The sequence below is a fragment of the Stegostoma tigrinum genome, chromosome 19 (genome assembly GCF_030684315.1).
Source record: "Stegostoma tigrinum isolate sSteTig4 chromosome 19, sSteTig4.hap1, whole genome shotgun sequence".
Classification (NCBI taxonomy): Eukaryota; Metazoa; Chordata; class Chondrichthyes; order Orectolobiformes; family Stegostomatidae; genus Stegostoma; species Stegostoma tigrinum.
The window spans coordinates 20,497,566-20,523,456 of NC_081372.1; the positions used below are offsets into that span (position 1 = coordinate 20,497,566).

General features: G+C 42.0%; 1 protein-coding gene across 4 annotated transcripts in view; it reads right to left on the bottom strand.

Annotated features, from left to right (window-relative positions):
• The window catches only part of LOC125461484 (proto-oncogene tyrosine-protein kinase Src-like), a 169,540-nt gene that overhangs the window by 96,744 nt on the left and 46,905 nt on the right, over positions 1-25,891 (bottom strand). Inside the window, exon 1 of one of the 4 annotated variants that reach the window (XM_048550318.2) lies at positions 1,123-1,224. The exons of the other annotated variants lie outside the window; for them this stretch is intronic. The gene's annotated coding sequence lies outside the window, so the exon portion shown is untranslated. Of the gene's footprint in view, positions 1-1,122; positions 1,225-25,891 lie in introns of those variants that run through there. 4 annotated transcript variants of the gene reach the window in all.

Genomic DNA, 25,891 nt, shown 5'->3' on the forward strand with positions numbered 1-25,891 from the left:
ATTTCTTGATGACTGCAAACATGTTTTCAATATCTACTCTGTGAAGACCCCTCAGAGTCTTAAATGTTTCAATAAGCTCATCTCAGATTCTTAAAAGTGATACAGAAGGAGGTCAGTTGCACCATCATATCCATGCCAACTATTTTTCTGCACTACAATAGTTAAGGGATCTAATAGAAACCTTTTCCAAATTACTGGCTTTGTTTTGAAAGCATGTTGTACAGCTGTATTTTTGGAGGAGCATTTCTTTGCTTTCACACTCATATTTTCTCGTCAGCTTTATGAATGATTACATGGTCTTGTGGTGCAAAGGATGTCATCCCTGCTTTTGAGCCAGAGGCTCAGGGTTCAGTACAGACCCCAACTGCCCAACTTTCCTGCATAAAATAATCACCACAAGCCAGCAATCAGCCTAGAAAATCTTCTCTGAACAGTTTCCAATGCAAATTCATCCCTCCTTCAATAAGAAGTCATAGACTTGGATGCAGACTGCATTCCAGCTTTTTATGGTATCACATATAACTAACGCCTTAGGCACAGCAGTGGGCAATTGCCCAATAAATATTGGTCAGCTGTTAGTGTGCCGTGAGATCAGTTTCTGGACTCCACCCAGTTCTGACAACACCAGAAAGGCTGATCGTTTACTTTCCTTGTTTTAAGAGTGTCCGGGACAGCTGACTCTGGTACGATTGTAAAACACTGGTTAAGCATAAACACAAAGAAAACTGAAGATCTGAAGACAGTGTCTAAACACACATGAAAAGAAGAAGTTAGACCTCCCAGTGTAGTTAGAAAAATAGCTGCAGCACTTTGTATCACACTCAAGAACCGCTGCTGATAAACCCTGTGGCATAAACATGCAATAAAATGAAAACTAGCATAGTGGTGCAAGGTTATTGCTTCAAAATAAACTTGTTGCTGTAACTCATAGCACTAGCTGCAGCACAGACATATAGATCATAATGTGTGACATTTCCGCAATGATTCTGTTTTAAATCAGTGAGCCAGCACATAGTAAACCTCACAAATGAACCAACATGCCTCAGAACAAGTATGTGCTTGTTCTGGGAGAAGTATTTGTTTTGTGGACAGCTTGTTTTAGTGAGTAGTGATCATTTCTACCTTCTTCTTTCGTTCCTTCTTCAAAGCTGGTGATGCACGAGACAGACAAGGCAAGATGACTAGTTTTCCTGGAACAGGTCACCAGCCTTTTGGCAGAAGCTCCACACCCACATGGGCTGACCAAGTCACTTCACTGCACTGACTGCCTACAACAGGCACATCGCAAAGATTCAGCAGTGAATGATGAACATGTTTTGCCATCTTACAAAGGCGCATTCTCTGACCGCCAAGTACGGGGACTTGAAACCCGAGCTTCTGGCTCAAACGCCGCATCGATATTCATTGTACCACAAGACCCTCTATTCAGTTATAAAACTGACAAGAATATATGGGAGTGAGAGCAAGAGATATTCCCGCAAAAATACAATAAGAAAGCGGCTTTCAATACAAAGCCAGTAATTTGGGAAAAGTTTTGATTAGATTTCCTTGCAACTGTCCCTCTGTGAAGAAAGATGTTTGTCGGGGGATTATGTTTTTTAATGTAGATTATGTACTTGTGAGTCTTCTATCAATGTTTATCTAATTCCCACAAGAGAAAGGTAGAAATGTCCTGGATGGAAGATGGAAGATGGAAGCTGTAATACATGGACTTCCTTTCCTCGTTGTATCATTACAGAACAGCAAACAGTCAAGGTAAAGCCTAAATAAGACAGGTGTACTTATTATAATGTTGAAATACTACAGCATGGCAGAGATATGTGCTCTATTCAGTGCCTTCTTTACTTATTGCTGTTTGTGGACTTCAACATGTGCAGACTGATTTCGATGGTTGCTTGCATTGTCATGATTGCAATTCAAAAGTATTTAATATCCTCTCTAAGGAGTTTTGGGACATCCTGAGCTTGAGAATGGCACTATACAAATGTAAGTTATAGAGTCAGTGTCATACAGCAGCAAAACAGACCCTTCAGTCCAACTCATCCATGCTGGTCAGGTTTCCCAAACTAAATAATGAGGAACTAAAATTGCAAGTAACAGCAAAAAGTTTAAAACCTTTATTTATTTCCCTCACTTCTGCATGTTTTGCTTCAGCGAAAATACAATCTAACTGACACTTCATCGGGCAGGTCCAGTTGGTGTGCAGATACACTTGATTGTTCTTTCTTCTGAATTGCAGAATCTTTTAGGAGATGAATAACTTATATGAGATCAATGTCCACAATAATTAGTAATAAATCTAAAATAGTGAACATAATAAATGCAAACAATGAAGAGCTCAAGATATGTCTGTTGCAAAAAGGCCAGGTGTATGTCTTGAGAATAGAGTAAGAACAGGAAATGTACACGTCCAGCAATCCGAATCTCATTAGGATTCCCAAGCTAAAACTCAGTTTTAAACCCATTTTACCAAGTCTAGATAATGTTAAGTAAACATTGCAGGACTCATCTCTGTTAACTAAAACCTGAAAAATGTTGTCAGCTGTACAACGATTATATTTTCTTCAAACAACACATTTAGTAGCATCAATGCTACACAGCACAGCAGTAGACACTTTACATCATCCCACTGATTGACAACATTTGGCAGTTCTCAGTTCAGTCACTGCTTGAAAGAACAAGCCTTAATTGTGGTGTTCTGACTAACTCTTTGTTAGTTAGCTTTTGCAAACACTTGATAGGGCTCACATCGCAACCATTGTTGTGAATATAACTGCACAGTATACTAATAATCCTACACAGCATTTCCTTATTGCATTAAGCCAACTAACTAGCAAAAACTGAATGAATAGGAAAAAAGAACTCTAAACACGGAGCTTAATTTCATTATGTAAAGTACAGCTACTTTGCCTTTCTAGTAAATTATTGTGTGATAAAATCACTCCCCAGCAAATAGTTAACTTCCTCCTCGAAGTTAGATCCATTAATAACAGTCAAGGAATCCTTAGTTCCTTAGCTCCACAGTCCTGTTACAAACTGCTAGTAATAAAGACACAACGGATATGTTTGTGACTGCATGCTTTTAAACGATATGCTCTTCTGATAAATTAAATGCAAAAGGATGTAGGTTCAAAAAGTTTCTTCCAAGTATCTTCAATTCTATCACGTATGTCATGCTACATTGGCTCACTGTCCAGCAACAAATTGTGTTTGTTTGGCATCTTTATGATAGTAAATCATCCAAAGGCATGTCACAGAGGACAATAATCAAATACAGTTTGAAAACATCACAAAATCGGTCAAAACGCTTACTGCTGAGTAACGTAAATTACATTTAGCCATATATGATGGCTGCCTAGATTAATTTTAGAGCCAAACAGTATATGATAAAATCTAAAACTTAAAACTTTGGGAGCAAATTAAATCAAACAAGCTCCCTAGACCGTGCATGCAATCCAATGAGCAGGGAACATGGATTTGTATAAAAGAGATATTTATGATTTATGTTTGAATCTAAAAACTACAAGAAAATAAACACAGAGTATGTATTTTGCCAAATTATTATACTTGCTTTCATCCCACTTCTCAAAAATCTGCTCTATTTGCCGCGATTGTAATGAGGTCAGCTAGGTGGGCCTCATAGAATATGAGTTCCCTGATTGGGGCTGTTAATTGGGTCCATTCAGAGAACCCTGTCTGACAGATAAAAAGAGGAGTGTCGGACATCATGTTCATACTGACAGTTGGCACTGAGGATCAGTATCAAGGTCCTTCCAGCAAAGGGTAACTTGGTGCCGAATACTGGCCTCCGTGAAGTGATTTAATGTACATCTGCAACTTTTCAAACTAATACTACATCTCAAGCTTCACTTCCATTATCAAAATATCCAAATGTGCTATCACCTCCCAGATTCATGTTACTTCTTCCTGGAAATCGACATTTGAATCCTTCCAATCAGGTTTCCACCCTTGCCACAGTGGTAAGAGTTCGTCATAAAGTAAAAAATTATCTTTAATGTGATTGTCACAGAAGTAAACTATCCCCTACCAGCATCCTTTGACATACTTAATCGCATCGTTCTCCTCTAATGGCTTTTCATCATTATTAAACTGGAACAGATGACGCTCATCTCATGTCTTTCTTACTCATCTAATGGTATCCAGAGAGTCATCAAATATTTCACTTCCAACTCTCTTAGTTTTCATGTCCTGCAACATCTATCCATGTCCCCCTCCTTTTTCTCATCTACATGCTGCCTCTCAACAATCGGATCAAAAAATACAGCATCAATTCTAGACCTGAACTGGTGACACCCAAATCTACTGTATCACCATTCTCTCTCAACCTCTAAGTTATCAGCCTGCTTGCGAAGCATCCAGTACTGGGTGAGTAAAAAATTTGCTTAGAGTGAATAGTGGGAAAAGCAAAATCATAGTCTTTCGATACTGACTGCAAGCTTTACTCCCTAGCAACCATTCTATCCTCTATCTGGCAACTGTGAGGTTGAACCAGTCTGTTCCCAGCTGAATTGTGATAACTTACCTCAAGATGAACCTCCAAATAACCAGCCACACTGTTAGTTAGTTGGCGTACCTCCCCTCTGTACCACTGCCACCCCCTACCGTGTTTGCCTCCACCTCAGCTCATCATCTGCTAACACCCTCATCCACACCTTTATGAGTTAAGTGGAGTCAGTTAGCTAGATGGCTAGTTTCCAACATGTACATTGTGGGCTCAATTCCCTCCAGCAGAGGTTATCATGAAAGACTCTCTTTTGACTCTCTCCGCTTACCTTGGCCATCGGTCACCCTCTGATTTCACCATCACCAGATGTCCCTCTCTAATGACAGAGGAACCCAATAGTCTAGTAGAACTAGATTTTCCCCTTTGTCTTTAGCCTTACCCTGATTACTTTAGACCAGATTAAAGGGGCTAGACAGTACAGTTGGCTGGATGACTGTTTTGTACTGCAGAGGGACACCAGCACTATGTGTTCAAGTCCTGCATCAGCTTATGTAACCATAAAGGAGTCTCCTTCTCGATGTCTCTCCTCGTGTGAGGCATGGTGACCCTCAGGTCAAACCACCACCATTCGTCTATCTTTAAACAGAGAGCAGCCCGATAGTCTGCCAGGACTCTCGCAAATTTTCCCTTTTTAGTTCGGCCACATTAATCCAACTTCTCCCTGACTTGTCTCCCATAGTCTACCTTCCGTAAATCGAGATCATCCAAAACTTTGCTGCCTTTGCACTACTCATGTATATTTCCATGACACCTTTGTTGTTAACCTACAATGATGCTCACATAAGCAGTGACTCAGTTTTAAAATTCTTATCCTTGTTTAAATATATCTCCAGGCACTCACCCCTATTTGTTCTGTTATATCCTTCAGCTGTACTATTTTTTGAAACATATTAATTATTCTTCTAATACCAACCTCCTGATTTTAACATAACCCCTGGTGCTGGTACGCAAGCCTTTAGCTGTCCTGGAAATGAGCTCTGGAATCCTTTCCCTATATCTTCTTGTCTCTTTCCCTTGCTTTCTTCTATTTACACACTCCTCAAAACCAACACCTTTGCCCAACCTCTTCATTATCTGCTCCAATATCTCCTTTTCCAATTCAGATTCTATTGATAACATTCCTGTGAAGCCGCTTAGGGTGCATTACTATGCTAAAAAGGTGCTATGTAAATGTAAGTTGCCATTACTGCTGTTTCTCCATAGACAGTGTGATTACATTTCTGGAAAGTAGAGCTCCCAGACACTGGAATGAGCATGGAAAGCAAATAGATCATAACAGCCAACTAAGGAGCACAAAATATGCGGTATTGATTATTTTGCTGCATGTATTGTTCAATGCAATGACTTCAATACTTCAATTGCTCCTCTCTGTATAACTGATGGGAGTTCTCCACACTTTGCTTAATCAGCTAAACCACCTTAATGTGGTTTGCTTCTACCCAGCAGTCGTTAGATTAGAAGGGAAGGAGCTGATCAATTCATTCTTCATCCAAACCAATCTGGATTGATGAGAACAGCACTGGAAAGATCTCATGAGTTATTCATCAAGTACTACGGCAGAGCTGGTGAAAGCCCTCAAGAGAAACATAAAAGGCTATCCCAAGCTTCGCTGGTTCCTTTCTTCACAGAGCACAAAAGGTATTTAGCAATCTGAAGTGCTCCCAGGGGAGGTGCAATTGTGAAACAATTAGATGGAACAAAATTAATCTCAGGTTTCCCACCAGTCAACAATAAAACAAAAGTTATGGGGTAGTCACACATCTGCTGAAATGTTGGTAGTTTGCGATGCTGATCACCAATCTCATATGTAAAATGGAAAGGTTATTCTGGTCTTTAACTATTGCAATGCTTTACAACTTCCAGAATATACACGCTGTCGTTTTGAGATTTCCTTTAAGGCACGCTTGCTTTCTCCACACAGATACTTAACATTGTGGAATTGCAAGACAGGAGGGCAAGGAATTAGAGGTCTTCATTTCAGATTAAACTACTGCTGAATTCAAAATTCCAACCATCAGTTGGAATATGGATAACAATAGATCACAGCAGATTTGGAAATATGCCCAGACATGTTTCAAGTGACATGAGAAACCAAGAACTATACTTTCCGATTATTCTGTACTTTAGAGCAAACTATCCCTTGGGCAGATATCACAAATGAAGCCAACAAATATATATAACTGTGATAATGGGAACTGCAGATGCTGGAGAATCCAAGATAACAAAGTGTGAAGCTGGATGAACACAGCAGGCCAAGCAGCATCTCAGGAGCACAAAAGCTGACGTTTCGGGCTTAGATCCTTCATTAAATATATATAACTACTGAGATTCTTGATAGTCATCAAACAATCCAACCACCACTATCAAAGTCTGAAGCACAACAAATGGTACTTATAATAGCACGCAGAGAAAATGAAGTAATGTCAGTCAAGCAGCCTAAAGCATTCAGGGAGCTATAGTTCAAAGAGGAGAGATGCAGCTGGAAGTTACCAATGTGCATTTGGAAATTGATCTTGTGCCACTACTAACGTCCATGAGAAGACAACAGATAGAGCCTGAGCAGACCATGTGCTACTGAGATTGCTCTGCCATTCGTTACAATTATGGCTAATTTTCAGCTTCAAATCTGCTACTCCACCCATTCTCCAGATCCTGTGATTCCCTCAGCAACCAGCTTCAACTATATTTATTTACTAAAGATCCTCTGGGACAGAGAATTACAAAGACTCTGAAACTTTCAAGTGAAGAAATTTCTTTTCACCTCAGTCCTAAATAATTGCACCATATCGTAAAACATTACCCCTGCCCCATTTTAGATCCCCCACCCAGTACAAACAATTTCTCAGTGTTTACCTTGTTAAGCCTTTTCAGAATCTTTCCAAAATCAAGGCTGAAGGTAGCCCCATCTAGCATCTCCAAGCTTAAGGAGTACAAATGATTACATTTGACATTCTTAATTGTTATCCAGTAATACACTTTAAAAATGCTAATGTGGAGGTCTTGGCAGGTGAGATTGAGCTGGACAACAATGATTTCAGTAGCTGAACACTGCCTTCCTTGTCCCAACATTGTATATGAGGTACCAAATGGCCACAGGTATCTCTTGAATTATACATCCACATGACAGCTGCGCATTATAAAATAAATTGTTCACATCTGAAGTTGATGTTAAAGATTAATTTGTGCAGGAAGAGAAAAAAGGACACAATGTTGGCATTGTCTCAACACGTAATTCATCATTTGTGTATACCATTGCCTGAAGGGGATGAAGGGTCAGAATATTTTAAATAAATCCAAGTTTGTCCATCTGAAGAGAAATGAATACAGAATCCAAACCAGGAATGAAGAAGATGCTAAAAAAATGTGAGGCTGGATGAACACAGCAGGCCAAGCAGCATCTCAGGAGCACAAAAGCTGACGTTTCGGGCCTAGACCCTTCATCAGAGAGGGGGATGGGGGGAGGGAACTGGAATAAATAGGGAGAGAGGGGGAGGCGGACCGAAGATGGAGAGTAAAGAAGGTAGGTGGAGAGGGTGTAGGTGGGGAGGTAGGGAGGGGATAGGTCAGTCCAGGGAAGACGGACAGGTCAAGGAGGTGGGATGAGGTTAGTAGGTAGCTGGGGGTGCGGCTTGGGGTGGGAGGAAGGGATGGGTGAGAGGAAGAACCGGTTAGGGAGGCAGAGACAGGTTGGACTGGTTTTGGGATGCAGTGGGTGGGGGGGAAGAGCTGGGCTGGTTGTGTGGTGCAGTGGGGGGAGGGGATGAACTGGGCTGGTTTAGGGATGCAGTGGGGGAAGGGGAGATTTTGAAACTGGTGAAGTCCACATTGATACCATATGGCTGCAGGGTTCCCAGGCGGAATATGAGTTGCTGTTCCTGCAACCTTCGGGTGGCATCATTGTGGCAGTGCAGGAGGCCCATGATGGACATGTCATCAAGAGAATGGGAGGGGGAGTGGAAATGGTTTGCGACTGGGAGGTGCAGTTGTTTGTTGCGAACTGAGCGGAGGTGTTCTGCAAAGCGGTCCCCAAGCCTCCGCTTGGTTTCCCCAATGTAGAGAAAGCCGCACCGGGTACAGTGGATGCAGTATACCACATTCTGCCAATGTGGTATACTGCATCCACTGTACCCGGTGCGGCTTTCTCTACATTGGGGAAACCAAGCGGAGGCTTGGGGACCGCTTTGCAGAACACCTCCGCTCAGTTCGCAACAAACAACTGCACCTCCCAGTCGCAAACCATTTCCACTCCCCCTCCCATTCTCTTGATGACATGTCCATCATGGGCCTCCTGCACTGCCACAATGATGCCACCCGAAGGTTGCAGGAACAGCAACTCATATTCCGCCTGGGAACCCTGCAGCCATATGGTATCAATGTGGACTTCACCAGTTTCAAAATCTCCCCTTCCCCCACTGCATCCCTAAACCAGCCCAGTTCATCCCCTCCCCCCACTGCACCACACAACCAGCCCAGCTCTTCCCCCCCACCCACTGCATCCCAAAACCAGTCCAACCTGTCTCTGCCTCCCTAACCGGTTCTTCCTCTCACCCATCCCTTCCTCCCACCCCAAGCCGCACCCCCAGCTACCTACTAACCTCATCCCACCTCCTTGACCTGTCCGTCTTCCCTGGACTGACCTATCCCCTCCCTACCTCCCCACCTACACCCTCTCCACCTACCTTCTTTACTCTCCATCTTCGGTCCGCCTCCCCCTCTCTCCCTATTTATTCCAGTTCCCTCCCCCCATCCCCCTCTCTGATGAAGGGTCTAGGCCCGAAACATCAGCTTTTGTGCTCCTGAGATGCTGCTTGGCCTGCTGTGTTCATCCAGCCTCACATTTTATTATCTTGGAATCTCCAGCATCTGCAGTTCCCATTATCTCTTATCTATGAAGAAGATGCTAATGTGAACAAACTACCACTGTGACTTAGAACAGCGACAAATGCAAAGCTGCCTACTGAATTCAGCAAGAAATGAGGCCTTTAACAAAATAATGATACACAAGGTACTTTCACTACTTGGACTGAGGATCATGTTGGGGGTGAACTGTGAAGGGGAAAAAGACCACTCACAAGGATGCAGGAAATATACTTTAAGGCAGCAGTTTGTAGACAACATTTGTGTTGTCTCTTACTGCTTTGCATGAAATTCAAACTAATGGAAGATACAAGACATAGTACAGAAGGAAAACAACTTCTTCTCTGTCAAAGGCAGATTCTTAGTTATTGTCTACTCAGGCTTCCTGCTGAGCCATTTCTCTTGACCGTTTCCAGGTCACATTGTTTGTCTTCCCATGACAGGGGTAGGATGGTGAAGCAAGTTTACTTCAGCCAGAAGCTAAGCTGCACTGTTAGTGTTAACCTGACCCACACCTAGTCAGCTGGAGAAAATATACAAAAATAATATTTAATGTGCAGTAGTTTAGTTTAATGTAATAAAATTTGACCTCATGTTAGGCATATCATCTTGGTTGGCCCTGAACCAAAAGCATTCTGGATATGAGAACAGGATTTCTCACCCCTGGTATATATTATAGGAAACCCCAACTAAGGTCATTAGTCTCACTTGTCATTTATAGCCTAGCTACAAGAATGGATTTAGATATTTGAGTGATGACCACCTTCAAACTTAAATTTTCACTGAGCGGTCACTGAACAAACAGGATTGAAAGCGTCAAATAAGACTTAAATGTTAAGGTGTAAAAGTTTTCTAAGGACAAAATTACAGGTGACCCCTTAGATAAAAGTGCATCTTATATTAACATCAGCAATCAAACAGAGCGGTATTCATTGAGACAACAGGTTACGTAAGTAGAATTATCATTTTCTACCAGTTCTGAGGGTCTCCGGACCCGAAACGTTAACTCTGATCTTTTCTTCACTGATGCTTCCACACCGGCTGAGATTTTCCACCAACTTCCGTTGCTGTTACCATTTTCTAGTCCTACATCTAATCCATACAAACTTGGATCACAGATCCCTGCAGGGATTGTTGAATTCATTCTTCTGCCTTTCAGACATTAGAATCATTATATACTGCATGTAATAGTTCCCACCCTTTCTTAACACGAAACCAACTTGACTGAGAAATATCAGAGGCCAGACACATCAATCCCATGCACCAAGCAATCTTTGTTTACTGGCACATCAAATCTTCAACCACATAATTATATTCTAGTATGATTAGATTTGACACGAATAGGTTCATGTTACCTCAGCATATTAGCAGGTTTATTACTATGGCACCATAATATGTTCATGACACGCATCTTTCTTTAAAGAAAACTGTCCACTGATGTCTATCTTCATAATCAGCAAGAAAAGGAATTGTTTAGGTCAGAAATATCAATTTTAATGTTGACCATCGTCCGATAGTTGAAATCAGCTTCCTCGGACCCAGATGCAGAAGCAAAAAAGATCAGACTTCCCATTATTGACGTTGATGATCATCCAAAGAAGAGGTATACCCAGACTTGGTTATCCCTTTTGTTCCACAGTTAAATCACCCACAATACCCACAGACTAATATAGAACATAGAACATTGCAGCACAGTACAGGCCCTTCGGCCCTCGATGTTGTGCCGACCTGTCATACCGATCTTAAGCCCATCTAACCTACACTATTCCATGTACGTCCATATGCTTGTCCAATGACGACTTAAATGTACCTAAAGTTGGCAAATCTACTACCATTGCAAGCAAAGCATTCCATTCCCTTACTACTCTCTGAGTAAAGAAACTACCTCTGACATCTGTCCTATATCTTTCACACCTCAATTTAAAGCTATGCCCCCTCGTGCTCGCCGTCACCATCCTAGGAAAAAGGCTCTCCCTATCCACCCTATCTAACCCTCTGATTATTTTATATGTTTCAATTAAGTCACCTCTTAACCTTCTTCTCTCTAATGAAAACAGCCTCAAGTCCCTCAGCCTTTCCTCGTAAGACCTTCCCTCCATACCAGGCAACATCCTCGTAAATCTCCTCTGCAGCCTTTCCAAAGCTTCCACATCCTTCTTATAATGCGGTGACCAGAACTGTGCACAATACTCCAAGTGCGGCCGCACCAGAGTTTTGTACAGCTTCACCATAACCTCTTGGTTCCGGAACTCGATCCCCCTATTAATAAAAGCTAAAACACTGTATGCCTTCTTAACAGCCCTGTCAACCTGGCTGGCAACTTTCAAGGATCTGCGTACATGGACGCCGAGATCTCTCTGCTCATCTACACTGCTAAGAATCTTACCATTAGCCCTGTACTTTGCCTTCCGGTTACTCCTACCAAAGTGCATCACCTCACACTTGTCCGCATTAAACTCCATTTGCCACCTCTCAGCCAAGCTCTGCAGTTTATCTATGTCTCTCTGCAACCTACAGCATCCTTCGCCACTATCCACAACTCCACTGACCTTAGTGTCATCTGCAAATTTACTAATCCATCCTACTACGCCTTCATCCAGGTCATTTATAAAAATGACAAACAGCAGTGGACCCAACACCGACCCCTGTGGTACACCACTAGTAACTCGTCTCCAGGATGAACATTTCCAATCAACTACCACCCTCTGTCTTCTTTCAGCAAGCCAATTTCCGATCCAAACTCCTATATCTCCCACAATTCCATTCCTCCGCATTTTGTACAATAGCCTATTGTGGAGAATCTTATCGAACACCTTGCTAAAATCCATATACACCACATCAACCGGTTTACTCTCATCTAGCTGTGTGGTCACCTTCTCAAAGAACTCAATAAGGTTCGTGAGGCACGACCTTCCCTTCACAAAACCGTACTGACTATCCCCAATCAATTTATTCTTTTCTAGATAATTATAAATCCTATCCCTTATAACCTTTTCCAACACTTTACCAACAACTGAGGTAAGGCTCACTGGTCTATAATTATCAGGGTTGTCTCTACTCCCACAGGCGCTTTTCGTTGAATAAGCTCCACATTTCTAATGTGCCCATCCCGTGCAGTTTCCTTCCCCATTCTATGCTCCCTAAATCTTGCCTAATCTCATCGTAATTGCTTTTCCCCCAGCTATAACTCTTGCCCAGTGGTATACACTTATCCCTTTCCATCACTAAAGTAAACATAACAGAATTGTGATCGCTATCACCAAAGTGTTCACCTACTTCCAAATCTAACACCTGGCCGGGCTCATTACCCAGTACCAAATCTAATGTGGCTTCGCCCCTTGTTGGCCTATCTACATACTGCGTCAGGAAGCCCTCCTGCACACACTGGACAAAAAATATGATACATGAAAAGATGGTTCCTTTGGTGAGACTGTTTCTTGAAACCAGTTTCTAGCAACAAGAGCTCAGTAAAGGAGAAGAGAAATATGATTGACATGCAGATGTAGCATTTAATTTGGAAAGCCAATAGAAAGCCATATTATATTGCAAAGGGAATTGACTGTAAGAGTGGGGAGGTTAGGCTTCAGTGTACACAACATTAGTCAGGCTGCATCTCGAGTATAATATTGGTCACCATAATTAAGGAAGAATGTTAATCATTAGAAGCAGTCCACTGAAGTTTTACTAGACTACTACCTAGAATTAGTGGAATGCCTTGTGAGGAAAAGATTGAAAGGTGAGGCCTGTATTATCTGGTGTTTCGAAGACTCAGAGGTGACTTCATTGAAACATATAAAGATCCTGAGGGACTTGGCCGGGTGATGTTGAAAGAATGTCTCCTCTGAAAGGAGAATCTAGAACTGGGGGTTATACTTTAAAATAAGCCATCACACTTTAAAATAGAGATTTTTTTTTACTTTTAGAGGATGTGAGTCTTTGTAATTCCATTCCTCAAAAGGCATTGGATTCAGAATCTTTAAATATTTTTCAGACAGAGGTAGGTAGATTCTTGATTACCAAGGGATAAAAAATTATTGGGGGTATGCAGAAATGTAGAGGTGAGGTTAAAACAGAGCAACCATAACCTTATTCAATGACAGAGCAGACTTGAAGGGCCGAGTAGCCTTTTCTTGTTCCTTTGTTGGCACATGTGCACTTCCTCATTTTAAATAAATCAGCAATATTTACACCACTTGCTTTTACAGACTAATTGAAACTTCATTAAGCCCTTTCTCAGCCACCCTCATCATTTCACAGGCAAGATCAATTTAATTCACTGTAGAACAGTGGTTTGTGTAATTATCAGATTTTCAGAAGGACAGCTCCCTCAGTAAAAAGGTCATTGCAATAAAATTCTGGAAAAGCCAAACTAAATAGACTGAATAGCAAACAATATTTTTATCGATTGCGATCCTGTTAAAAACAATGACAGGCCAAGAAGAAGGACAATGAACCTTTACAATAGAAGTGATCAAATCTAACTGTATCTGTCAGGCTGCTGCAGCCTGACAGTCACACCAGGCAGCTAGCTTACTTACTATTGATTACCAACTAAGGTTGTGACATCAAGCAAGTTCTTTTACGCATCTATTTGCTCACATTGGAACTGATGTTTAAAAATATCAGACAGATGCAATGAATAGTAAAATGAGAAAGCTCCAGACTCATAAAGCTATCCTCAGAGCTCTTTCAACAGAGATATCAACCTGTTGAAACGTATCTGGTAACAGAAGGGGTAACAGAACTACAGCTTTTAAAGAATTCAGCTGGAATTTTAACCTTTGTTTGCTTGGTAACTTTATTTTGAAAATTAATTGGCCAAGTAATTGAATGGTACTTAAGCACTCCAGACATCTTAATCCAGATGTACAAAAGTACAATTTTTCTGACTGATTAACAAACAAAAGCCTCATTCATAATCATTTAGGATCATGACCCAGTCAAATTTACTTTTGCTTTTCTTCTCTCACAAAGGGGCTTCTTTAGATTAGTTCATAGGATTTCCCACACCTCTAGAAAGAAGCAACTTTTTAGAGCACACACTTCAACTTAAACACAGATATTTAAATATGTTTCAAATGCTTCAAAGGTAGGGAAATGCAGAACAAGACAATGGAAGGAGTGGCTCATTGGTCTGAACTACAACTTGATGAGTTGAATTTCAGAGGCTTCTTAAATGGTGGACAAGGGTAGAACCAAAAATTAATGATTTCAAGAAGGAGCTCTCGAGAATACAGTTGAGATTATTAAAATTTGCCAGTGATCTGAGGTAGAAGGAAAGCCACAAATGACCAGAAGTGGAGGAACTTTATGTGAAGGAATGTATACAAAGCTAGAAGAATTAATAAGTTATTTGGGGAACTGTGGATGAGAATGAAAACCAAGACAACCATTTTGAAAAGTAAAGTACCTGGCCACAAGAAGCCAATGTCTGTTATCAAGGCAAGAGATAATTGACAGCTGGCACTTTGTATCAGACACAACGGGAGCCGCTGATTTTTAGGCAAGTTGAAGTTTGTAAGATGTGGAGATCAAAAAGCAGGCAATGCAGTATACAGAAAAGGTTTCAGTGGAAGAGTGATTGAGCAAAGGATGGTGATAGGAACTTTTCTAAAGGTGAAAACAAATATATCTTAGTTCTGGGTAAGGCAGGAGTTTGAAAAGCACAGGTTTTATATTGTCTGGCTCAGACGGTTTGAGAAGAGATGGAGTGAGGAAGTTCACATGGACTTTGAGGCAGGGCTACCAAGGATGTTCAGTTGAAGACAGGGCTAATTCAACTCATTGATATCAGTCCATAAAAATCTTCATAGAGTTGGAAAAGATGGTGCAGAGACAAAATTTTGCATGATCAGCTGACCTTGCATCTGCAAATATCAATGGGGGACAGTACACAGATGATAAACAGCAGACTGCAGGAGAGGGAAAAGAATCGGTAGTGACCTACTGGCTGTGTTTCCAGCAATGACAACGCCCCCCACCCCCCACCCCAACAATGTCTTATGGGAGAGTGCGACGATGGAGGATATGAGAGTTTTAACAGAAAGAGGGAGAACACAAAGACAAAGGGGTATCCTTCAATAGTGAGTGATGGCCAGAACTGCTAGTGAGAGATGCAACTTTCAAACCCTTCAAAATTACTTGTGGATTCCATGTGCAAAATGCATTTCTATAAAATGAGTTCTAATCAGTTCATACATTTCTCTTTTGGTTTCATTTAAAATCTACTATGAACATTTTTAAACCTGTGATTTTGATGACACTGAAGCCATGACAGAGTTTGTAGTCACTGAATGCATTTATTGTCAACAGCAACTTAACAATTCAGAAGATCTCAAAGCACTTCACACAGTTAATTACATGTGAGATGGTGTTATTGTTTCCCTCACTTGCCCACTCATTGCATCTTTGTAGTATTTTTAAAATTCTAGATCCAGAATGAACTGATCTGGTGACATCTAGGAAACGTGAACACTGCAATGCTTCCACCTTGTCTTGGTGACAGAATGATCTGCGGGCAATGTGTGGAACAGGGTTTCTGCAAAGGCAAGACACTTCAACAGAAATCATACTGGAGTATCAGACTGATCTCCAAATACCAAAGTGCAGCTCCCAACATGTTAGTGTTTGATTGGGAAAAAGCTTAACTAATCTAGTCATAACATGACTCATAGATTCATAAATTCATGCAGCATGGAAAAGACCCTTCGGCCCTTCGATTCTACACCATCATAACCACCACTAAAAGCGCACCAGTCACAATTTCCTCTACATGTCCCATATTCTCAAATATTATGATATTTGAAGTTCTCATGCAAATATTTTTCAAGGGTTGTAAGGTTTCCAGCCTCCACTACCTTCCCAGCAGGACAGTAAAGAAGTGATAATGGGAACTGCAAATGCTGGAGAATCCAAGATAATAAAATGTGAGATAATAAAATGTGAGGCTGGATGAACACAGCAGGCCAAGCAGCATCTCAGGAGCACAAAAGCTGACGTTTCGGGCCTAGACCCTTCATCAGAGAGGGGGATGGGGTGAGGGTTCTGGAATAAATAGGGAGAGAGGGGGAGGCGGACCGAAGATGGAGAGTAAAGAAGATAGGTGGAGAGGAGGGTATAGGTGGGGACGTAGGGAGGGGATAGGTCAGTCCAGGGAAGACGGACAGGTCAAGGAGGTGGGATGAGGTTGGTAGGTAGGAGATGGAGGTGCAGCTTGGGGTGGGAGGAAGGGATGGGTGAGAGGAAGAACAGGTTAGGGAGGCAGAGACAGGTTGGACTGGTTTTGGGATGCAGTGGGTGGAGGGGAAGAGCTGGGCTGGTTGTGTGATGCAGTGGGGGGAGGGGACGAACTGGGCTGGTTTTGAGATGCGGTGGGGGAAGGGGAGATTTTGAAGCTGGTGAAGTCCACATTGATACCATTGGGCTGCAGGGTTCCCAAGCGGAATATGAGTTGCTGTTCCTGCAGCCTTCGGGTGGCATCATTGTGGCACTGCAGGAGGCCCATGATGGACAGTAAAGGAAGCTGGAAATGAGGTAGTTGATCAGCCATGAGTGTGCAAGGGAAAAATGGGGAGGCAACAGCCTAGTGGCATTATTGCTGGACTGCTAATCTAGAGACCCAGGTAATGCTCTGGGGATCTGAGTTCAAATCCTGCAATGGTAAAATGTGAATCCAACACAAAAATCTAGAATTAAAGATCTAAGGGTGAATTGATTGTTGGGGAAGAGCTCCTCTGGTTCAATAATATCCTTTAGCAAGGGAAACTGTCATTCTTACCTGGTGTGGCCTACATGTGACTGCAAACCCACAGCAATGTGGTTGACTCTTAACTGCATGATGGGCAATAAAATCTGGCCTAGCTGTGACAGCCACATCCCCTGAATGAATGAAAAACAATGGCTGCTCCTGTTTTATATGTTGTTACATTCTTATTTGCTGCAATGATCTAGGTCAGAGGTTCCATGGGCTGAAAGGTGTGGCAAAAACAGTGACATTTATTGAAATATGGTGGATATGTTGCCCCCTTTAGGGTGTTTTTCTTTCAGGCAGATGACACAGCTTGCACTGGGGATGCAAAGCCTCTCAGGTTGTCCTAGAGATTTCAAGAATTAAACACTATTCTCCCGAACACTGTTACAAGTGGGCCTCAGCAAAATCATACAGGCATCAAGGAAAATATTATCTGAGCATTGTCTTTTTTTTCATTGTCTTTGAACACTTTGTTCATTCAATGTAAAAATATTGGGGATAGGAAAGAGAATGTTGTAGGATGTCACGTGATTCACAATCCAAGAAAATGCACAGGTTTTGAAAATTCCTGGCAGTGAAGGTTCGACAGATGAATGTACTGCTGGTGAGAACAGGGTGCTGTCTCTTCCAAGGAAAGCCCATTGAAGCTAATACCATCAGGCACAAGCAAAGACACTGGTGGGCACTGTTCTTGAAATTAAGATGCCCCTACAACACATGTCCCACCCAATGAGTGCTGCAAGTCAATCAGAGGGCAGCAGCTCCTGCATTCAACCATGCAGAGAGTAGATACTGCAGGAAGATCCCTTGTGGCCATCCCGGAATCACAGAAGACCAAGGGGCAGGGGAAGGTGGAGAAAGAGGCTTCTGGTGTTGGAAGCTGAGGGAGTAGACAGCAGGGAGGCTTAAAAGTCAATGGCAGAAAGGTGGCCCAGTGATTTTCAGCTGAAATCCCACACTCTACATTCATTCCTTTGATGTGGCCTTGAAGTCTTTGATCAAGGGTCAAAGCTGCCACTACTTGATCCAGGGGATTGGGGGCACACTGCTTGGTGATATGCCCAACTCCAATTGGCACAGGGGCTGAGATCCTTAAATGGGCATTCAGATGTGATTTGGAAGTAGGGTAGGAAAGCAATGGGTATTCCAGTTCAGAACTGAATTTTAGTGGCAAGAAATTAGAAGGGTTTACTTATGCCACCACACTGTCTAATTAAATGCCCTACCTGCCTCTTAGCTCTAGGGGTAGAAGATTCTGCTTTTATTTTGTAAGCCATTATTCTGTGTGCCAGGGAGGTTAGCCATGATTCGGGTTTATTATTTGATCAACTCAATTATGGAAAATCAGGTGTGACTTCCACACCACTAAGTCTCTCACTTCCCAATGTGGTGCCCGGAAATGGCACACTCGTTACTTGTGCTAATCATCCAAACAACAGCCACTCCACATGTTTTAGCTCTGGATCAGACAAAATTCTCTCATCTCAGGGCATTTTCATTGATAAATGCTTTCATGGAAAACTTTTTTTTCTAGCTCGCTGAACATTTTAACAGAACTCTGCGCACAAGATTATTCTGACAAATGAAACACCATCTTCTCAAAACAGCCTTGAGCAAATACTTATCACAGTTCTCTGAGAAATACCAAAGGTTAACAGCTCAACAATGAATCTGCAAGAATGAAATAATGCAACTATTTTGTGGCTGATCTTGATGATTATATATCGAGCACTTCTGATGGCTTTGTGCAATACCCATTTACATGGAAATCCCTGAGTTCAACTTCTGGTCAGTGTTGAGTCAAGCTGAGTAGCAAGAAGGATGATACAATGGGAATTAGGTAAGGTTTCCCTTCCTGGTTAACTGCTGAATCACAATATCAGCTGCAAACCTATGAAGATGTGGGGATGATACACAATAGGCTCAAGAAATGGTGGCTCCATCAGAAATTAACCCATCAATAGTCAATGCCAATCAACAACCACTTGGGCACAGTATTGAAAGACAGATCATCAACATATACAATTTCCCCCCCACCCACTGCACACAACCAGCCCAGCTCTTCCCCCCCACCCACTGCATCCCAAAACCAGTCCAACCTGTCTCTGCCTCCCTAACCGGTTCTTCCTCTCACCCATCCCTTCCTCCCACCCCAAGCCGCACCCCCAGCTACCTACTAACCTCATCCCACCTCCTTGACCTGTCCGTCTTCCCTGGACTGACCTATTCCCTCCCTACGTCCCCACCTACACTCTCTCCACCTATCTTCTTTACTCTCCATCTTCGATCCGCCTCCCCCTCTCTCCCTATTTATTCCAGTTCCCTCTCCCCATCCCCCTCTCTGATGAAGGGTCTAGGCCCGAAACGTCAGCTTTTGTGCTCCTGAGATGCTGCTTGGCCTGCTGTGTTCATCCAGCCTCACATTTTATTATCTTGGAATTCTCCAGCATCTGCAGTTCCCATTATCTCATCTCTATACAATAACAAGCTTGTGCCCACTAATTTCATGAAAAGTATCTTCCATGGCTATATTTCTGTCATAAATTGTTAAACGTGAATATGAAAGGGCAAGTATGAGCATCACTTCACAGATCATATGGTGAAACTCCCAGAAATACATCCTTTGGCAACCTTAACTCAGTGATAGAAAGACAAGCCATTGTGCTTTTCCAACTTACCTAGTTGCAGGTTTTTGGGAATGAACTGCAAACCAAAGTAACTCAAGAGCTGCTAGTACAGTAACATTTTGTTCAGCTGTGAAGCCTCGATCAGTAACACAGGCCCTCAAATGATCCGAATATCAATAGCATGTTATCAGAACAATATAAAAGTCTGCCTTACTTGTTCATCTTTTTTAGCAATAGTTGACAGTATAGACACCTTCACAGACTAAAACAATGAGGCCTGCAGAAGATTACATAGCTTAACTAAAGAAAGTATTCCCTCTGACCCCTTCAGAAGAAAACTCAAAGGTGTTAATAACAATGATTGAGAAGCCTCTGAAGATGCCTTGGTGCTTTAAAATTTCAAGGCCATTAGTGAAACCACTGCACAGTGCGATTTAACATCAGCATCATCATCATCAGTGCCATAGTCCAAAACACCAGAGTAGTTTTGATGATGAATGCTTCGACATTGAAAGGACACTCCTATAAGTCAAGGACCCACAGTTGGTCATTAGTTCAGTTTTTACTGTGTCAATAATTCATGCTGATCTCCAGTAGGAGCTCTGTGAAAAACCATCTCACTTTAAGTGTCAAAGATTGCACAACTAAGAATATCTTGGAATGATCTGCTAGAGTTCAAGATTACTGCTTTCGTTTTAGTCATCACACTATTATAAAAACTAAGTAATTTTAGTTATTGCACTACATTAGCATTTTTATAGATTTTAATAAAGGATTTTATCAGTAAATAGATCTGTGCTCATAGCCAGCGTGTCATGGTCTAACAGAGTATTTTTGTGAGGCAATGAGAATAAATATAAGGATATCCATCATATTCCGAGTTGTTCACTGCGACTGAGGATTAATTAGTAGACGTGACGTTGAATTATTGCAGCTAGAGAATTGGAGCTTTCTGTGGTGCTGTGGTAGTATCTGTGTCTAAAAACCAGAAAGCTTGGCATCAAGTCCCACCTGCTCCAGATGGATGTCTGAATAGGTTGCCTTTTTTAACAAAAAAAAATCTACTAGAAGGCAGAACAACTCTAATTTGGTGCATAATACAAAAATACTACGTTTTCCTTTAAACCTTCATTGAGGAATGAAAGAAAAGATAATACTGGAAAGCTTAAGATTGCAAGACAGGTCATGATGTGAAATTGCAATTATGCATCCAAGACCGCAGCTTGTCACACAGATAAAATAGCAATCGACATTTTACACAATATTATACTTGCTGTGAAATGGCAGAAAGCAATTATTCTATGTGCATTTTTAATCCTCCCTTTCTTCCTATTTTTTCACTGATTTTATTTCCTTCTCTGGTAGAGCCCTATACCAGTCCTTCAATAATGATATTCACAATAACAGGTACTTAGAATCCCTACAGTGTGGAAGCAGGTCATTTCACCCAATGAGTTCACACAAACTCTCCAAACAGCATCTAACACAGACCCAACTCATCCCAGTAACTCTGCATTTCCCATAGCCAGTCCACCCAGCCTGCACATCTTTGGACTGTGGGCGGAAGGCAGAGCACCCAGCAGAAACCCATACAGACACAGGGAGAATGTGCAAACTCCACACAGGCTTTCACCCCAAGGTGGGATTGAATTGAGCTACCCCAGATCTGTAAGGTAGCAGTGCTAACTGCTGAGCCACCATGCTACCCTCATATTGCTTATCAGAAAATGATGGGCTAGCTCAGAGATGGCTCCCCACTTGAAGCAAACATACTGTCTGCTAGATGGGCACCATGTGGGAAAATTGACCAGAAGGGTAAGAGAAAGAAGAAGCCTTCTCCTAACTTCTCTTGGATATTTTTCCTTCATGTGTTCATTGGATGTGGGCATTGCTGGGTAGGCCAGCGTATATTGCCCACCCCACAACCTCGTTACTCTGAAACAAACACATAGAATGCTACAGAAACTCAGAATGTCGAGCAGCATATGTGGATGCGGAAAGAGAGTTAATGTTTTGAATCCATACGACTTTTGAGCAGCACCTACATGGATTGGAGCAGGCTGCATCTCAGGGATGTTCACCTGTGCTCTTACAGCTCACTCACCTTGAGTTGACCTGAATGCTCATAGTGTCCCTGCCTTGTCCTTTGTCCTTTCCACTCACTCCAGGGATATTGTTTTAATGATGACATGAAGCCAGGAAGCTTGTCATAGTTGTTAGTGGTACTCAGTCACATCAAGGCAGCTTTCACTAAGGTGGTCCTGACATTGCAAGACAAGGACTACCTCTGATACCAGTCCAAGGGCTTAGATACAGTCATTCAGCAGCTTGGGGTCAGGATTATCTCCTTGCTATAGGTGAGGAGCCGGATGTCCCATCTCGCCTCTTAGATCTCTCTGTCCTACTGTGGGCTATTTGCTCCTGTAAATGAGATGAGAAACGGTGGCATATAGCAGCTAATGCTGGTGCAGGTGGGGAAATGTGGTGATTTGCCCTGATTGATTGAGCAGTCACTACAAAAGGGTCTGCAGGGCTGGTAGTGTCAAGTGCTGAGTTGATTGAGAGTGAGTGAGGGAAGATGTTGCAGGCAATAGTGAGTATGGTAGAGCATGAGCCTTGATGGAAGACAGATGCAATAGCAGAAACGGGTGGCATAGCAGAGAGAAGACGGTGGCTCTTAGCTTTCACTGTACCTTCTTTCTACGCAGCTGGGCATTCATCTCGATGGCTGAGACCACACTGACAAGGTGGCAACCTCAGCCCAGGCTGGCAGGGTCTGGTGTAGTGGTCTCCTCGGCAGTCTTGGGAGAACAGCATGGCCTTCCTCGGTGTCACATCAACCACAAGAACCTCTAGTTCCCCGTTCACAAAGCAAGGTCTCTGCCGTGTCCTGGGCAAATGTGAAGCAGGTTTGGACAGACAGTTCTTGTCCATAGGCAGAATGAACTTTTGAAGATGGTGCTGGTGCCAGGGCTAACAATATATTATGATATCCCAGCAGCGGCAAATTCTTCAGGTTTTGTGAGTGGTAGAATTGGGCTTGTATGAGACAAGAGTGTCACCATACGGGAAGGGGAGGAAGTTAATGGGTTAGGTTTGGGATAATATGAAGAGAATGTTGCTGGGCCTCAGAGAAAAGCACTCTATGACATTAAAAAAAATTGACACTTAGCAAAAAATATGACAAGACTCAGCCCTATATGACTGAAGCCCACTGAGGACAATACATGCTGGAGATTTAGTCAAGGATAAGAAAAACACTGGTGTATAACATTGGGAAATAAAAATAACTAAAAACTTTGATCTATAACCCATCAAATACATTAAACAGTTACTCATCTCATCATTATTTTTGGACTTTGTACATATATGTGTATCATAATTCCGTACATTAACAGTCATTGCATTTCAAAGTCACTTGTTACCCATGATTTAAGATCCTACTGAGAAACATGAGGTTTCACCAAAGTCAAAGTATTCCTATTGTGTTGTTGTGAATGTATCATAAACCGTACAACAGAGTTTATGAAGAAAAAGAACTTGCAGATTGACGAAAACAATTGTTTTTATCTGCCTAAGCCCCAAGCTTTAGAATTTCGTCCCTAATCATTTCTGCCTCTCTGGATTTCTCTACTCTCCTCTCCACTCTTAAGACACCTGTTAAAACTTTGATTGAGTTTGTGATCAACTCTTCAAATTTGCCTTATGCAGTTGGGTATCAAATTTTGCCTGATGATGTTCCTGCACAGTGCCTTGGAATGTTTCACCACAGTCAGGCATTGCAAAGTGTAAGCAAGATGAAATCGACAAATAAACACAGAAGGGTCTAGGCCCGAAACGTCAGCTTTTGTGCTCCTGAGATGCTGCTTGGCCTGCTGTGTTTATCCAGCCTCACATTTTATTATCTTGGAATTCTCCAGCATCTGCAGTTCCCATTATCTCTGATACTTTTAATTCACTTTATTTAAGGCAAATTGCATTTACTTTTGAAAGTTTGCTCAGAAATACGTTCAAAAATCAATTACTTAAGATTGAACAAATTACGCTGTTACATGAGAATTTTTTCAAATACCTTAAAGATTTCCTGATTAAATAAGATCTCTTAATGATTACTCTGTAAGCCTTCCTCTCTTTTACAGTTGCATCACAAGTCAACTACAAATCGACAATTTGGAAACAAGTTGCATTTAATCTCTTGTGTAGATAATGGTCTTAAAGCTACAATGTATCATTTTGTCAATTTGCAACTATTCACTTTGCACTGCAGTTACAGTCTCAACACAGCCTGTACCAAATGATGGGGCCCGAGAGAGTCATGTTAACTCAGACGTCTTGGAGGATATTCAAACTATGCTGCACAAAGCCAATTTATAGCATAGCATGTGGACTTTCAATGCTAATATTTAGCTTTAGTACACTGCAGTCAGTTAAATCTGCTTTTCAGTTGGTCAAAATCCATTTGAAAGCCAATATTACAAATTATATTTTGAAGAAGAGTCACTGGTCCCAAAACGTTAACTCTGCTTTCTCTCCACGGACGCGGCCAGACCCGTGTTTCGAGCAATTTCTGATTTTATTACAGAATATGCAACATATGTCCAGGATTAAGGTGATAGTAACAGCGAAGGGGATAAACGAGGGTTATTAGCCCTGGAACAACAAGTCTCATTCCATTTAGATCTGAAGGCGAAAGGGCCTTAACCCTGCTTTACATTATACAAAATGTTACTTTGAGTCTAAACGCATAGATCAAGGCCTCAAGGTGAGTCAACACCAATTTTAAATTATCAAGGGTTTGGGGAAGGTGTCACTGGACAAGACAAATCAGAGGAGATTAGAAAGCAGGATTTAATGTAATATAAAGAATAAGAGGGTAGCCAGGCAGAGGGTTGGTCCACTCAAGGACAGGGAAGGGAATTTATGTGTGCAGCCACAGGAAATGGGCGAGGTATTAAATGAGCACTTTGCATCAGCTTTCACCATAGAAAAGGACTTGGTAGACGACGAGTCTGGGGAAGGGTGCGTAGATAATTTGGGTCATGTTGAGATCAAAAGGGAGGAGATATTGGGGGTCTTGAAAAACGTTACAGTAAACAAGTCCCCAGGGCCTGATGGGATATTCCCCAGAATACTGTGAGAGGCAAGGGAAGGAATTGCTGGGGCCTTGAGGGAAATCTTTGTATCCTCACTGGCTATAGGGGAGGTCCCAGAGGACTGGAGAATAGCCAAAGTTGTTCCTTTGTTTAAGAAGGGAGGCAAAAATAGACAATAGACAATAGACAATAGGTGCTGGAGTAGGCCATTTGGCCCTTCGAGCCAGCAACACCATTCATTATGATAATGGCTGATCATCCACAATCAGTATCCTGTTCCTGCCTTATCCCCATAACCCTTGATTCCACTATCTTTAAGAGCTCTATCCATCTCTTTCTTGAAAGTATCCAGAGAGTTTGCCTCCACTGCCTTCTGGGCAGAACATTCCATATATCCACCACTCTCTGGGTGAAGAAGTTTTTCCTCAACTCTGTTCTAAATGGCCTACCCTTATTTTTAAACCTTGTCCTCTGGTTCTGGACTCACCCATCAGGAGAAACATGCTTCCTGCCTCCAGAGTGTCCAATCCCTTAAAAATCTTATACACCTCAATCAGATCCCCTCTCATCCTTCTAAACTCATGTGTATACAAGCCCAGTCACTCCCATCTTTCAACATATGATAGTCCCGCCATTCCGGGAATTGACCTCGTGAACCTACGCTGCACTCCTTCAATAGCAAGAAGGGATAATGCAGCTAATTACAGCCCGGTGAGCCTTACATGAGTGGTAGGGAAATTATTGGACAGGATTCTTCAAGACAGGATTTAGTCCTACCTGGAAATCAATGGGTACATTAACAAGAAGCAACATGGTTTTGTGAAGGGGAGGTTGTGATTCACTAGTTTGGCTGAGTTTTTTGTTGAAGTGACAAAGATGATCGATGAAGGTAGAGCAGTGGATGTTGTCTACATGGACTTCAGTAAGGCCTTTGACAAGGTCCCTCATGGCAGTCTGATACAGAAGGTAAGGTTGCATAGGGTCACAGGTAAGCTTGCAATATAGATTTAAAAAACTGGCATGGTCATAGAAGACAGAG